The sequence below is a fragment of the Rhinatrema bivittatum genome, chromosome 18 (assembly GCF_901001135.1).
Source record: "Rhinatrema bivittatum chromosome 18, aRhiBiv1.1, whole genome shotgun sequence".
Taxonomy (NCBI): Eukaryota; Metazoa; Chordata; class Amphibia; order Gymnophiona; family Rhinatrematidae; genus Rhinatrema; species Rhinatrema bivittatum.
In genome coordinates, this window is record NC_042632.1 from 9,634,226 (window position 1) to 9,651,050 (window position 16,825).

Here is a 16,825-nt window from a genome sequence, read left to right on the forward strand (position 1 = left end):
AGAAGAGCAGTAGTGCGGAGAAGCTTGTCCCAGATTGTAAAAGAGCTGGTCAATTAGCCATCAGCCTTGCCGAGGGAGTGTGGTTGGTAACTGTCCCTAATGTTCTGTATTCACTCTGACACCCCTTGTGCGCCTGTTTCCTTCCCTCGGCTCCCAGGATCACTCTTAGCAGCACCCGTCCAAATACATGGGCAGGTTCCCAGGGGGTGCTTTATTATTTCTTTGATTTAATTGCTGTGGTTTCTGAGCAGTAATTAACACTATGCAGCTGGGCAGGAATATGCCCCCTCCCACAAAGCCTCGGATGTATACACTCATTTTGGACCATAGCACTCACGAAACCACCTGCTTTTCATTACAACAGAAGTGGCGGGGGTCACCTTTTGCGACCCCACATCCAGCCTAGGTTTGAAATAGGAACACTATGAGCTGGGTGCTCCAAGCGTCTGTTGTCCCCAGGCAGCAGTGGCAGAGCAGTAAAGTTGTATTGCAAGTTGCTCTGGTCCCTTCCGCAGGCTGTTAGGGAGAGGTCAGTCACTTCCTGTCTTAGGTGACACTGAGGGAGCCAGCCTGAAGTGGGAGGGTTTTCTTTTGAGGAAAAAAGTACTGCTCATTTTTTCTCCTAGTGCTACTTTCCCCTCTTCCAACTGCTGCACCAATTAGCCCCGTCCCCCTTTTTACCCTCATCAAGCTTGTTTGAAACTGCCCCCTCCCCAGGTTATTATTCATCAGCCAGAGTCCACCTCCTGCTGCTCCAGAACTGCGAGGTAAAATCTGTTTTAAACCTCTTTAATAACAGACTTCCTGGGGGAGGGGGGCTTGTGTCTGAAGGGAAAGTAGCAGCATAGTCGCTCACATTATCATAGTCCCCTTCCTTTTGCTACAGAACTAAAGAAAATCTCTTTCTTTTGGACTCCCTGTGCCTCTGCTAACCGCTGAGCTGCAAAGGCAGCTTCCTCAGCGGGGAGGAAAAACAACAAAAATGTTTCAGTGGTTTTTTTTAAGATTAAAGGAATTAGATACTCCCTTCCCCCCTCCTACCTTTTCTAACTTGGCCTTGAGGGAGCCCAGCCTCAATTCTTCATTTGAGCAGACCAAACATTTTTTCTTGTGTTTAAATCCCCTTCTTTGGCTGTATCATGCCAAGAAAAGGGCAGAGAAAGATAAAGAAAGGGTCACTTGACCTTCCCTCCACCGCCCCCCCCCCCCCCCCAAGTGACAAACCAATGAATCCAAAATGTATTTTATCTGAATTTGTACCCACTTCAGCCAGCTAAGGATCCGGGCAAAGGAACGTGCAACTCCCTTGTCCTTACACGTTAGTTACAAACCCCAAACAGGAAGAGGAGCACTGACCACTGCACATGAAACCAAAACAGAGGAGCACTAAATTGCCCCTAGAGAATTATGGGTTTGGGACAGAGAGTACGATGGCATCTAAACTGGACCCAGACCAGGGATCTCAGAGGCATCAGAAAGTAACCTCCCAGCCTGAAACCCTAGGAAAGTGTCCACTTACTACTTCAGTCAGACAACGTGTAGCTGACGGAGGCCATGGACTCTAAGATCCCAAAGATGCAGGCTACCATCAGCCCTCCGAGTGAGGAGAAGACTAGTCCTCTCACAGTGAGGGGGTTAGAAAAGATAGGGAACTACTTTTAATTGAACCCCAGGATGGGGACGACTCAGCTACATTTAACCTCCAGGAAACGCCAGTGACCCCCAGAGTTATACCCCCCCCTTGCAGATCTCTTTTTCATTGCAAGGGTACCCCTGGGGGATCAGGCAATAGTGGGTGCAACAGGAAATGAGGAAGCACTTAATGCTCCCCTCCCTAAAAACAGTCCCGAGTGCCAGAGGGTCAATCTGGAGGAAGCTGAGGAGGACACTTCTGCTGACTGGTCTTTACCAGTTCAGTCTCTGAGCACCCCCCTCCCTGAAGGACTTTCCAGCATCGGGAAGGACGCATTAATTGACAGCACACGATGAGATTCAGACAGATGGCACAACTGTAGGGTCGTCAGCCCAAGCGGACAGTGCAAGAGAGATGGAAGAAGAGAGGGAGGGGGTGAGCACCTCTGCCAACCAAGAACAGGCAGTAGAAATCTAACAAGCACCCCAAACCCTCCTTCCTCTTTCCATCTCTAGCTGAGCCAGCAAAGATAATTGACACTGTTCAGGTAGCAGGGAGGAGCTTGCTGTTCCTCTCTCCAATCACAGGTCAGGATGGACCACCTGATGAGGTGGTAACTAAAGAAACCAGCTCTGTGGTGGAGGTCCCTGATACATCTGGAAGACACCCCCCCCCCCCCTGCCTATTCATCTGTGTGAAGTGTCTGACCTCTGATCAGATAGCCTCCTTCGGAGCAGGCTCTGAACCCTCAGGCATTCAGAGTGAGAGGCTGGTGGAGGAGAAGACATGCCGAAGGACTCCACTCCATGCAACTAATATTCCTGCTGGGGTGCGTGGTCATGTCTCCACCCAGTGGGAGAAAAGAATTGCAATGCAGCATGTAAGAGTAAATACGTGGCTATACCTGTAGCAGATGATAGGCAAATGTGACTGGCTCCCCAAAAGGAAAAATCACAAGGCAGTGGAGGTGTTGGCCGGCAGCATGTGCTTTTGTGCTGTGTGCTGCCTGGCACGACTGCTGTGGCAAAGCTGCTTGGCCCCAGGCGAATACTGGGGGCCATCAAAGCAAGCGGAGAAGCCGTGATACTCTTCGCCACGACAGCTGCTGTCACAAGTGATGAGAGAGGACATCCTGAATTTGGGGAGACTGCACAGCAGCTCAGACCCCTGAGGGAAGCAGGAAAGAGGGTGGTACTATCTGCAAGTATTGTGGCCAAATCCCTGCGATTTCCCCTGGGGTGCAGGGAGGCAGAGCTGAGACACCTCAAGTCCTTCAGGTGCTGAGTTACCATCCAGGTGCCTGAGGGGGCAGCAGGAGATAAGGGGGTGGTTCCAGGTCTTTTGTACTCTGCCATCAATGAAGAAAGGTGCTTCCAGTGTCTTAGGCCTGGATATACCAAGTGGTGGTGCCCAGAGGCAAAAGCACCATCTCTCCCCCTCACTCCAGGGCTTCTAAACCTGGGAAGAGTGCCGCATCCCAGCACTCCAAAAACCTAGTGCTATGGCTGCAGGACCATTTATTTATTTAGGGTTTTTATATACCGCCTTTCTTGATATATATATATCAAATCAAGTCGGTTTCCATATAACACAACTGTCGCCGGGGGCGTTACATTGAACAATAAACATAGTATTGAACAGGGAACGTGTATCTTTACATTGAACAATCAACAGACAACAGAATATTGAACAAAAAAATGCGAATCAATTAATATTAAGTAATAATTGTGAAATAAAATATATAAAATATAGAATAGACGACAAAAAATGTTTTGATTAATAACTTAAATGGTGCGAGTACTGCAGAATAGTAGATAAGATTGAGTTGTACAGGTAGAGTATACAGGAGACCGTGTTCCATGTCAAAGGACATGACCATGGGAAGGGGCTCAAGAGAGGATCTTTCATATCAGGTGTGCAATAAGGTCGTGAGGGTCCTGAGGGTATGAGGTTGGTGGTGGACTTTGTATTGCGCTATTTTGTTCTTTGACCTGTGTCGAAGTAATCCTGTATTTCTGGAAAGGCTTGCCGGAAGAGCCATGTTTTAAGGTTTTTCTTGAAGGTTAAGTGGCAGGTTTCAAGTCTAAGTTCTGGCGGCAGTGAGTTCCAAAGGGTGGGCCCGGCTGTGGAGAGAGCTCGTTTGGCTAGCGAGGTTTTAATCGGGGGAGTGTGTAGAGAACCTTTGTAGTTATATCTGATGGGTCTTTTTGATGTGTGAAGGCGGAGTTAAGATTTAAGTGGGCACTTCCCATAATATCCTTGTGGATCATTGATAGTGTCTTGAAGGTGATTCTAGCTTTTATGGGGAGCCAGTGGAGGTAAATCAGAATTGGAGTGATGTGGTCTCTTTTGTTGGTGTTAGTGAGTAGCCTCGCCGCGGCGTTTTGTACCATCTGTAAGGGTTTTATGGATGATAGCGGAAGACCTAGCAGGAGAGAATTGCAGTAGTCTAGTTTGGACAGAATTAATGACTGAACTACTAAGCGGAAGTCTTTGAAGTGAAGGAGTGGTTTCAGATTTTTTAGTACTTGTAGTTTGAAGTAACATTCCTTAGTTGTGTTGTGGATGAAAGATTTAAGGTTGAATTGATTGTCAAAGCGTACCCCTAAGTCTCTTACTGAAGGTGAGTGGTTGAAAGGTGGTATTATAGATTGTGTTGTACTTTGTGTTGTACTCCTCCACACCATCTAGGTGTGGAGGAGTTCAGCCCTTCAGGAATGATCCCGCTGATGCCAGAAGCCAGTAGCAAAGTGCCCCTGAAGGTCACCTTTATCTCCCCTAAAGAAAAACCTAGAAACATGATAGGAAAAAGGGAAGACTAGGCTACTGCTAAAAAGGCAGGAGCATGAAAGGGGAAGGAACCTCGGGAGGCTGCATAGAGCGAGGCCACTCCCTTATTATTTTCCCACCCTAAAGCAGTAGAAGGAGCCAGAAAGGTAAAGGCAGCGAAAACGGGAGAGCTGCAGAGGAGGACCCCTTGCATCAGGATGAGGTTAATTCCAGGATCACCTCCCTTCTCAGAGACCTTGGGGGTCATCATTTTTGCAGGGGGGTTTTAAAAGGGTTACACACATAACGTATGCGCGTAACCCTTTTAAAATCCGGCTGATAATGAACAGTCTTGATGACAAAATCTGATGTTTTTGACGGTGTTTAATAAGTAAAAAATGGATCAACAGTGAAAAACTGCTTTAAAAATAATTCATGCTTGAATGCTAACTAAAGATTTTTATTCACAAGCACCTTGAGGGTGCATATAAAATTAACAAAAAAACCCGCTGGTGTGTCTGCCATAATAGTGGGTGGTTGGTGGCGAGTTAATGATTATAAGCTATGAATAGCCAGTGAGCAACCATGGTTTGGGGCTTGCGATGGTGAATATATGAAACCATAAGCAATCAAAAAAACAAGATATCCAAACTTTATCCACTTGTGCTGTTATCAACACAAAATTTTATCCAATAATTTTTGAATAATTTTTGAAAAGGTATATGAAACCGCATCAGCAAGCCTGACAACGGCAGTGAGCCCACTTGCCGTCCGGACTTCTCGTCATGTGCGGCGTGTTGTTGTATCAAATTTTTTATCTTTTGTTATTTTTATATAGAGGCAGCTTATTGTATATCCTCTAAGTCCCGTTTACAAGTTGTGAAATGCATCATTTGTCCCGCTCCGTCCCAAATGTCACCCGACAGCGGCCGGTGTTTCGTGAACAAAATCACTTCATCAGGGGCAAATTTCCAAGTTATATTACGGCAGATGCTATAAGGTCAAAAGGACAAAAAATGTCAGAACTAAAAAATATTATGAAACAAGTACTTAACTTTATGTTGAATGTAGCACCGCAAACCTTTTTGTTGGACCCAAGTGTCTCAAAGTATTTTGCAGCCGTCCGGGACAGAAGAACCTTGGACGCTTTCGCCCTTTAAAAAAGCCCGCGCTTTTGTGCACGTAATAACGTCATCACGATGACGACAGCTACGTGATGACGTTATTACGTGCACAAAAGCGCGGGCTTTTTTAAAGGGCGAAAGCGTCCAAGGTTCTTCTGTCCCGGACGGCTGCAAAATACTTTGAGACACTTGGGTCCAACAAAAAGGTTTGCGGTGCTACATTCAACATAAAGTTAAGTACTTGTTTCATAATATTTTTTAGTTCTGACATTTTTTGTCCTTTTGACCTTATAGCATCTGCCGTAATATAACTTGGAAATTTGCCCCTGATGAAGTGATTTTGTTCACGAAACACCGGCCGCTGTCGGGTGACATTTGGGACGGAGCGGGACAAATGATGCATTTCACAACTTGTAAACGGGACTTAGAGGATATACAATAAGCTGCCTCTATATAAAAATAACAAAAGATAAAAAATTTGATACAACAACACGCCGCACATGACGAGAAGTCCGGACGGCAAGTGGGCTCACTGCCGTTGTCAGGCTTGCTGATGCGGTTTCATATACCTTTTCAAAAATTATTCAAAAATTATTGGATAAAATTTTGTGTTGATAACAGCACAAGTGGATAAAGTTTGGATATCTTGTTTTTTTGATTGCTTATAGTTTGATACATAAAACAAGAGCTGTGGTTCTTTGTGCTTGAATTTGAATATATGAAACCACCACTTTTCCATACACAAATGCATATATATATATATTTGGATTTGAACAGATTCATTTAAAGCAGACATTATACTATTTAGCTAAAATTTACTTTAAGGGGGTTATTTAATTGTTTGACATTTACGTAGAAATCAACATAGGCAGCTAGTTTACTGCTAGATAATATTTGTTGTGTTCATCCATGGGATGTGGAACCACAGATTGTTTTAAAAGTTTTAGGTATTGTCCCAGCAGCTGGCTGTGGTATCGGAGGCAACCTATCTGGTTGTACATTGGTCCATGTGCGTCTCTGTGCCAGCTCTGCTCTGTTAGCATCCTAAGAGCAGTGACTTATATCCTAGGGCTCCATTAAAGAATGTCTTTATGTGGGCTGGCTCCTCTGTCCTTTCCCCAACTCTCTTGTTTCCCGGGGGGGAGGATAACCTTCTGGGCTCAGGCACTGGAAACCTTCTGTGTGTCTGTTACCCTTGCTCTTTGGGACAGGAACTTGGACAAAACAGGCAGGATTCGCTGGATGGGTGTTCAAAATAATATTTACTGATATTAATTGTAGGAACATTAATAAATGTCCAAATACATCCAGATTCCTTGTCTTTGGTGTAATACCAGTTTAACAGATGTTTCCCTGTGGAAGTGTCTCTCTTTACTGAAACTTGGAACCTGTAAGCCGCTCATGATGTGGAATGAATGTCTATCCCAAGGGGCTGGGTATCCTAACCAGGGCAGATGTCCCTTTTCCCAACTGTACCTGATTCCAGAAGGACACTCCTGCTATTCACCTGCCTGTGTCCCATGTCCAGTTGGTCATCTCCTGCTGGTCCTCTTCTCTGCTCTCCTCTCCAGAAGAAAAGCTGGAGGAATAGCCGGTTCTAGAACACAGTCCAGATCTGAGCAAGAAAGGGGGCAGCAAAATACTTTCCTACAGATCTCTGCAATCTCCTCTTGTTGGGATGAAAGGGTATACAGATCCTTTCTGCACCTCTGGAGAGAGGAATTCAGCCTCCCAGATGGTTCAGGAAATAAAAAAGCAAAAATCCTAACTTTCAGATCCAAAAAATAGAAAAACACACTCCCTAAATCCCTTTACCCTCCAGTTTATCAATTAGACTGGCAGGGCAGTGCCTCTCCCTTCCTTGCTAAGCTATGTGCCTAACTTTGGAGAGCACACTTCTTTCTTCTCTGAAGACAGAGCTGCACTGCCTCTTAGACACATGGTTGAACCTATCAGACTGCCTATTCCTGCAAGCCGCAGGGGGAGGTGCAGTATTGAATGGCATAGCCTGTAATACTGAAGTCTAAAATAAGAGCTGGGGACTGGAGCCATCTAGTGGAGACCTAATGGTGTCTACACTCATCCTTAAGATCCATAGTTCCTTTCAGTTTCCTTTTTTTCAGTTTTTTTATTCTTGGAGCAGGAGGCTGCCAGCCAATTGTGAGTGCTTCACTAAAATAGTTTAGTAGCAATCATTGTCCCTGTACTGCCCAAGCCTCACAAATACCTGCTCATGGGGGCAGATGCCTATATTATAGTACCCTGCCACATACATTTTCAGAGAGAAAATACCTTCATTATTTCGCTTTGAAACTTTAGCAAGTGCAAAGTTCACACACTAAAAGTGTCGTCTTGTTTTGTGCAGGTGGGGGAGGGGGTGCAAGTAGCATGCATACAGTTGAAAATCCAAAAAATGCACCCTGTTTTTCTGCCCTCATCTAAAGATGCCTGTAGGAACAACTAAAGTGCACTCTGGAACCAAGCATACCTTTTGGCTGCATCTTTTGTCAGGCCATTTTACCTATAGGCATAGCCTGGTGACTAGAGCAGTGGGCTTGATCCAGGGTAGCCACAGTTCAAATCCCATTGAGACACCTTGCGCTAATTACTTCACCCTCCAGAACAAAAACAAAAAAATTTTACTTGGATAAATGTGTTTAGGACTTGCTCTTACCCTGTACACAGTTGAGAAGTAAAGCATCTATGGAAGAGTCATCAGCATGCAGACGTTTTGCCTCTGTGTCATTTCAAGTCAACAATTTCTATGAATGAAAAACAGGTGGTGTATATTACTACTGTATTTTATTATCATTACTATTATCTGCCATGAAGTGACCCAGCAGAGCAGACATTTAGTATAATTGGCTGGATCTCAGCACCTGGCTCTGTGCTGAATAGTAAATCATTCTTGCACAGATGGCTGTCCTACTCATAATTTAACTTTTGCAAATAGGTTAAGTTTCTTGTGATCAGTAAGAAGTGCTCGGGCATTGTTTCTATCATGGTAATGCTATAAGATACACAGTGGAAAGGTGAATCATAAATCAAAAGCATTAAACAGTTTTCAATAAACTTGTAATCAAAAAATTGGTCTATAGGGTAGAGATGAGCAGAGGCAAAATATTCTTTTTGGTACGTCCATTTCCCTTTGTTTGGTTAGTAATAAATAAAAAACATATTTTCATATTTGTTTTCCGTTGATGTCAATTGGGAAGCATATTGGTTCGGGCTTTGGTTTCGGCCCGCCATGGGAAATTTCATTTTTCCCGCGGTTCGGGCTTTTTTTTTTTTCTGGGAACACGAAATTTCGGGTTAATGCGCGCTGACTCCCGTTGCTAACATTTAAACATTAGCGTGCACTAACCCGAAAAACAAATTTTTCCGAAATTTCAGAAAAATTACGTTCATTTTTCGGGTTTCCCGAAACAGGACAAATTAGGCAATTTCGTTGAAATTGCCTAATTTGTCCAAAACAAATGCACATCCCTAGGAAGCAATATTTAAGCCCTATTGACTTCAATATAAAAAATAAATAGACCAGGGCTGGGGCCCGGCCTTAAGGACTGATCCCATTGCCTAGGCCAAGGAAAGCACTCTTAGCTCATACTTAAATCTTAGTCAAAAGGCCAAGAAGTGATCTGGTAGTTTCCCAGTCTGTGGAACTGCTTTCCATTGGTAGCTTGTGCTTCTGACACAAAGATCCCCAATCAAATGTGTACTAGGGATATGATTTAATTTGAAACAAATGGATAAAATGCAACAAATCCATTTTTGTTTCTTTTGTGGACATCCAAAACAAATATAGTAACATAGTAATAATGGGAGAAAAAGACCAAAATGGTCTTGGGAAGCTTGCCCAGCAAGCTTCCCAAGGCAGTCACTCCTGCTCCGTGCAGATCACCCCCATGTTTCTCTTAAGGGTAATAACTGCCACTCCATGCCGGTTAAGCTTTTTTATTTATTCCAATCCTCTAGCCTTTTAGAGATCCACAGTGTTTATCCTATGCCCCTTTGAAATCCTTCACAGTTTTAGTCTTTACCACTTCCTCCGGAAGGGCATTCCAGGCATACACCATCCTCTCAGTGAAGAAATATTTCCTGACATTGGTTCTAAGTCTTCCTCCCTGGAGTTTCAAATCGTGACCCCTAGTTCTACTAAATTGTTTCCAATGGAAAAGGTTTGTTGACGACTATGGATCATTAAAACCTTTCAAGTATCTGAAGGTCTGCATCAATCACCCCTGCTCCTCCTCTCCTCCAGGGTATACATATTCAGGTTCTTCAACCTCTCCTCATAAGTCATTTGATGGAGGTCGCCCTTCTTCGGATCACCTCCATCCTGTTTCTGTCTCCTTTGAGATATGATCTCCAGAACTGAACACAGTATTCCAGGTGAGGTCTCACCAAGGACCTGTACAAGGGGATTATCACTTCCCTTCTTACTAGATATTCCTCTCTCTATGCAGCCTAGCATTCTTCTGGCTTTGGCATTCGCCATGTCACACTGCTTCGTCGATTTCAGGTCGTTAGACACTATCACCCCAAGGTCTCTCTCCTGCTCTGTGCAAATCAGCCCTTGACTCCCCAATGCATATAGTTCTTTCGGATTACCACACCCCAGATGCATGACTCTTGCATTTCTTGGCATTGAATCCAAAGCTGCCATACCTTTGACCACTCTTTCAGCTTCCTTAAATCCCATCTCATTCTCTACTCCTTCCGGCGTGTCCACTCTGTTGCAGATCTTAGTATCATCCACAAATAGACAAACTTTACCTTCTATCCCTTCCGCAATGTCGCTCACAAAGATGTTGAACAGAACTGGTCCCAACACCGATCCCTGTGGCACTCCACTTAACGCCATTCTCTCTTCAGAGTGGGTTCCATTTACCATCACCCATGGTCTTCTATCCGTCAACCAGTTTATAATCCATGCCAACACCTTGGTGCTGACTCCCAAGCTTCTCATTTTGTTGATGAGTCTTCTGTGTGGGACCGTATCAAAAGCTTTACTAAAATCCAAGTAAATTAAATCGAGCGCTCTTCCCTGTTCCAGTTCCCTAGTCACCGAATCAAAGAAATCAATTAGATTCGTCTGACAGGACCTTCCCCTGATGAATCCATGATGCTTATGATCGAGCAACCCACCAGCTTGTAGATAGTTCACTATCCTTTCCTTCAGCAGAATCTCCATTAATTTTCCTATCACTGAGGTGATGCTAACTGGCCTGTAGTTTCCAGCCTCTTCTCTGCTCCCACTCTTGTGAAGAGGGACCACCACCGCTCTTCTCCAGTCACTAGGCACTACACCCTTTTCCAAAGATCTATTGAACAAGTCACACAGTGGACCCGCCAGCTCATCTCTGAGTTCCCTCAGTATTCTGGGGTGAACCTTATCAGGCCCCATGGCTTTGTCCACTTTCAGTTTTCTTAGCTCTTCCCATACATTATCTTCCGTAAATGGAGTTTTGTCTACTTCATCCCCTTCTACAGTCTTGATAACAAGTGACGGTCCTTCTCCAGGGTCGTCTTTAGTGAACACTGAACTGAAGTATTTGTTTAATAATTCTTCTAATTCATCATCTCTATCCACCCATTGATTTTATCCCCTTTCAATTTCACTATACACTATGCGGTAGATCTTAAAAAAATACGCGATCGCGTACTTTTGATCGTGCACCAGGCGCGAACAAAAGTACGCTGGATTTTATAAGATACGCGCGTGGCCGCGCGTATCTTATAAAATCCGGGGTCGGCACGCGCAAGGGGGTGCACATTTGTGCAACCTGCACGCACCGAGCCCAGCACGCGCTGCCTGTTCCCTCCAAGGCCGCTCCGATTTCGGAGCGGCCTCGGAGGGACCTTTCCTTCGCCTTCCCCCCACCTTCCCCTCCCTTCCCCTACCTAACCCACCCCACCGGCCCTATCTAACCCCCCCCTACCTTTGTCGGCAAAATTATGCCTGCTGAAAGAAGGCGTAACTTTGCGCGCGCCGGCCGGCAGCCCCGCTCCATGTTCCAGTCCCAGGGGCTGGTCCGGAGGCCTCGACCACGCCCCCGAGCTGGCGCCACGCCCCCGGGACCGCCCCCGAAACGCCACGGCATGCCCCCGAAACGCTGCGTCGTTTCGGGAACGCCCCCGACATGCCCCCCTCCCCGCCCCTTTTCCAAAGCCCTGGGACTTACGCGCGCCGGCGGCCTATGCAAAATACGCGCGCCGGCGCGCAGGCCTTTTAAAATCTACCCCTATCTGAAAAGTGTTTTGTCACCTCACTTTATCTCCTTGGCAGTCCTTTCCTCTGCCTGACTTTTTGCTTTCTTGATTACTTTTTTCATCTCCCTCAGTTTCACCAGATAATACTCTCTGTGTTCCACTTTTTGGAATTCTTTATATTTTGCTTTTATTACATCAACCACCTCCTTTGTGAACCAGATTGGATTCTTATTTCTCTTACTTTTGTTTACTTTTCTAACATACAGATTTGTTGCTTTTGTAATTGCTCCTTTTAGTTTGGCCCACAGTTGTTTGACCTCTCCCATTTTCTCCCAGTCTTCAAGTTCTGCCTCCAGATATTTCCCCATTTCTACAAAGTCTGTTTTTTTGAAGTTCAAAACTCGGGTCTTTGTGACATTTCTCCAGATCCTATTTGCAATATCAAACCATACTGTTTGATGATCACTGGTGCTGAGGTGGGCACTCACCCGGACATTAGAGACATTAGCCCCATTAGTGAGCACTAGGTCAAGTATAACTTCCTTCCTCGTGGGTTCCATTACCATTTGTTTGAACAGAGCACCTTGCAGGGTATCCACTATCTCTCTCCTTCTGTTAGATTCTGCAGGATTTAACAGAAGGAGGATCCAACAGAATGGAGGATGCCGAGCGCCAGGTAACTGAGATGAGACTGTGAGAGGCTGTAACTGCTTTACCAGGGGTGCGGCGTTCAGACGGCCCCGATGGAGCACAGCTGAGCTGATTAGTGACGTCAGCACTGTGGGACAGAAGGGGCTTTTAAACCTGCATCTTGGACCTGGTGTTTGCAGCGCCAGGTAACTGAGATGAGACTGTGAGAGGCTGTAACTGCTTTACTGGGGGTGTGGCGTTCAGACGGCCCCGACGGAGCACAGCTGAGCTGATTAGTGATGTCACCACTGCGGGACGGAAGGGGCTTTTAAATCTGCTCCTTGGCGGCGCGCAGCTGAAGATGTGCGCGCAGCTTTTTCAGTTTCTTCAGATTCTTTGGATTTTTGGACTCCCTCCTGCAAATATTGGTGTAAGGAATCTCTTCCAGTGAACTGGTGTTACCATTCGTGTTGGTACCAAGGTAAAAACAACTAATTAGATCTTACATTATCCAGTTTAATATTGTTTTTAATGCCGCATTCAGCACGTAAGAGAAGGGCCAGAAAACGTCAGGCCTCAGACGCATCGGGACCCATCTCTAAAGTGGGACCAATGGATTTACATGTAAGACGAGGATTACAGAAAGGGGATGATCGCTGAATGTTAGGAGGGGAGAAGAGGAGCCCTCCGCATCCTTAGATCTTTTAACATCACTCTCCCCTCTCCTGCTGAAGGAGCAAGGGGAAGCTCTCATTTGGGGCAAGGAGGTCAACTGGAAAATATCTCAGCCATAAATAACATCATGGGATCCGGACAAGCTTCAATCGAGACTGTGGAAGGGGGAAGTGGGGTTAGAGATGATGGGGGCTCACTTTATTCAGATTAAACCTTTAGTTAAACCACTGGATTTTTCTTTAGAAAATATATGGGAGGCTATAAATGAAATAAATAAAAATATAGGTGATCAAATGGTGGCAATATTAAATACGGTATTATTGACAAAGAAAAATGTGGATGATATAGAAATTGAAAATAAAATTGTAAAAAATGAATTAAAAAAGTTCAGGAAGAAATAGGGAAATATAGGGAAGTACAAACTATGATGATTAAAGAAAATCTGTCATTACAGTCTAAAATAGAAAAATTAGAGAATACAGCTAGGGCAAGGAATATACGATGTATAAATTTTCCTAAATTACCTAATTTGACCCCACTGTATTTATGGAGAAAATATTTGATGGAAAATTTAGATATCTCAGAAGCAACCTTGCCTATAATATCTAAGTTGTTTTATTTACCATCAATGAAAAAATCAACAGTTATCAGAGATATTGGTAATCTAAAAATAGAGGAATTGGTTCATAAGTTTCCTTCTCAAAATAAAGATTTAGATGTTTCAGAATTATTGGAACAAACAGATATAGAATCAGCTGTGCCATTAACATTAATTATCTCTTTCATGTTAGAGTCTGATAAAGATTGGATTTTTAAAAAAATTCTTTCAAATAGAACTAAGGAATTTATGGGGTGCAAGGTGCAATTATTCCCTGATTTAGCCCCAATAATGCAGAAGCGTAGAAAACTGTTCCTTGCATTAAAATCTCAAATATTACAAAAGGGAATGTTTTTTTATCTTGAAATATCCTTGCAAATGTTTGATAAAGAGTGAAGGTAACATTTATGTATTCCTATAACCTGAGCAGTTAACACAATTTATTCAAAATAAATTGGTCCATCACCACCTCTACCCCAAAACCCATATAACACAGTCTTATGTGATATGAAGTGATCTCTTCTAGATAAATATGTGTAATCCCAGTTAGTTGAGTAATTAAATTTAAAAGGTGATAATGTTTGGGTATTGTGTACCTTGGATTCAATTGTGGGCTAAGCACAGGTAATAGAAACTTAATATATGTGAATGAAAGAATATTTGGAATAAGAATATTGGTTATTTGAATGAAAGGGGAATAATATTTTGTCTTAAATTGAAAATTAGGTTTCTTATGTTTGTACCTGTGATAAATTTAAGATAATTATGCTTGAATTGTATTGTAAAATTAAGAAATATAAAATAAAAAAACAAAGAATGGAGGATGCCCACAAATTAAATGAAACATTTTTTGTTTTATTCTTTTTCCCATTCAATATTTATTTAAAACATCTTCTAAACCACATGTCCCATAGGAAAGTTCAGTGGTTTACAAAGGCAAAGAATTACATACACATTTATTTATTTATGCATTTTTATATACCGAACATATTGTATACACTTCATGTCGGTTTACAATAAGATAATGGACAGTCTTTAACGACATGTCCTAAAATCAAATAAAATATCATAAAATAAAACCCTATTGAATAATATAACATAAAATTATACTATAATCAGTTAAAATAATAAAATACATACAATTCTTTCAATATCAAACTAACAAAGTAGGGTTGATAAAAATAAATATCTACTAAATATACTCTAGTTCACAGGGGAAGTCGTTCAGAATCATACTGAACGACAGTATTAAATACTATATCGGTTTCATTTTTTTTTTTTTTTTAGTTTAAAATACTGTGACACAAACAACCCAGTGCTAATTATGATAAGCCTGTTAAAGAAAAGTTTTTAAGGCTTTCTTAAATGATCCTGAGGATGATGCTGTATGCATTGATTCAGGCAAACTGTTCCATAACTATGGATCGACCACAAAGAAGGCTGTTTCTTATGATTTTGAGTTTTGCCAACTTGACTGTTAGTACTTCTAATAATTTTTATCCACTGATCTGAGCTGATGCCAGGGCTTATAAAGTCATAATGTTGTAACCAACTGGGTAGATGATTTATTATTATGTAGCTTGTGGATTATAGTTAGAATTTTATATTTGGCTCTTTATGCAATAGTTAGCTATAAAGTTTCATTAGAGTTGGTGTGATGTGATCTCTTAGGCCTAGATTCATCATTTTGCTATAAATTTTGCGAGAATAGCGCCCATGATTTAATAAAAAAAAAAAAAAAGACTCTCGGGTCGATACAGTAAGGCCACGTTAGAAAGAGTGCGGCAGTGCCGGGCGCACCCTCATTTGCCCCACGCACTGTTCTGATCACATACCGCTCGATACTCTTATTTAAATTGCTTGCAAATGCAAGCCGCGTATGCAAAGCGTTAGGCGAAGCGTTAGGCCTGCGCAACCCATTTTACTGTATAGGCGCTTAATAAAGCGCCTATACAGTATCCTGGGTGCCCAAATCGATGGGTGCTCCAGCCAATGAAAGCACGCCGTGACATCACACGCGCCAGTCTATGTGCTTTCATTGGCCGGAGCGCCCAAATCGACGGGTGCTCCGGTCAACGAAAGAATGCTTTGCTCGTGCCGGAGAGGGCACAGAACAGTGGGATCTCACTTCACGCCAAGCCAGGAGAACCGGGACCTGCGCGGGGGGGGGTGAGGAACGCTGCAAGCCGGATGGAGCCCTAGCTGTTGTACTGCTGTTGCCGAGCCGAGCCAGGAGAACCGGGACCTGCGCGGGGGGGACCGCTGCGAGCCGCTTTCGCCGCCGGCTGCCCCCTCCGGAGGGCGGCAGTGAAGGGAAGGGGCTGAAAAGCAACAAAAGGTAAGGAAACAACAGAAAGTAATGTCGAGTCGCTTCGGGAGGAGGGGAGGAGGGGATTTTAGGTTTTTAGAGGTTTCCTTTTGGGGGAAAGTTTGACGTCTACCATTACCCCTGCCTCTAACGCAGGGGTAAGGGTAGGCGGTAAGTTAGCAGGTTAAACGCGGGGCAAAATGGCAGGGTAAAATAGCGATAGTCGGGGCGCGCGTTACTGTATGGGAGGGAATAGCTAATTCGATCGTTTACATGTAATATACATGCCGCGTGCGGAAGGGGTTACCCGGGGATTTAAAGAGGCGGTAAGGATGGGTTAAAGGGGATAGTGAATCGCGGGAAGGGCTAACGCGGCCGGAAAGTGAGTAGAAAGCGGGTTAGGAGCAGGGTAACCGCGGCCCCACTTTACTGTATCGAGCTGATAGTTAGGGTAATTTTCCAAGAACTGCATAGCTATTTTACCGCAGCACATTACATTTATTGCATCTGTGATGTTTTTGCTTTTATTGCATTTTGGGCTGGGGGGAGAGAGAGAGCCAGCCTCTGTAGAGGCTTATAAAATAGTTAACTATTTATACCACTGTAAGAAGTGAGGTTTGTGGGGTGGATTCTGGGGGGCTATTTTACATGCACAGTTGTATGAACGAATATCACAGGTACCATGAGTGAAGATTTAATGTGTTTTGGAGTGATAAAAGGTGAAAGAAGAGTAGATTTGTACCATGTTCTCTCTGCCTAGCTTGATTGCAACTAGGTAGGTAGTGCATCAAGCTAGGCAGAGAGAACATGGTACAAATTTTTCCAGGAGAGTGTGTAAGGTACAAAAAACTGAATGTTATAGGTAGGTTTATTTA

General features: G+C 43.7%; 1 protein-coding gene across 1 annotated transcript in view; it reads left to right on the forward strand.

Moving 5' to 3' along the window:
* Positions 1-387: 387 nt before the first annotated feature.
* KCNIP1 (potassium voltage-gated channel interacting protein 1) overlaps positions 388-16,825 on the forward strand; it is a 516,519-nt gene continuing 500,081 nt past the window's right edge. The window contains exon 1 of the mRNA XM_029583871.1: positions 388-767. The gene's annotated coding sequence lies outside the window, so the exon portion shown is untranslated. The remainder of the gene's footprint in view (positions 768-16,825) is intronic.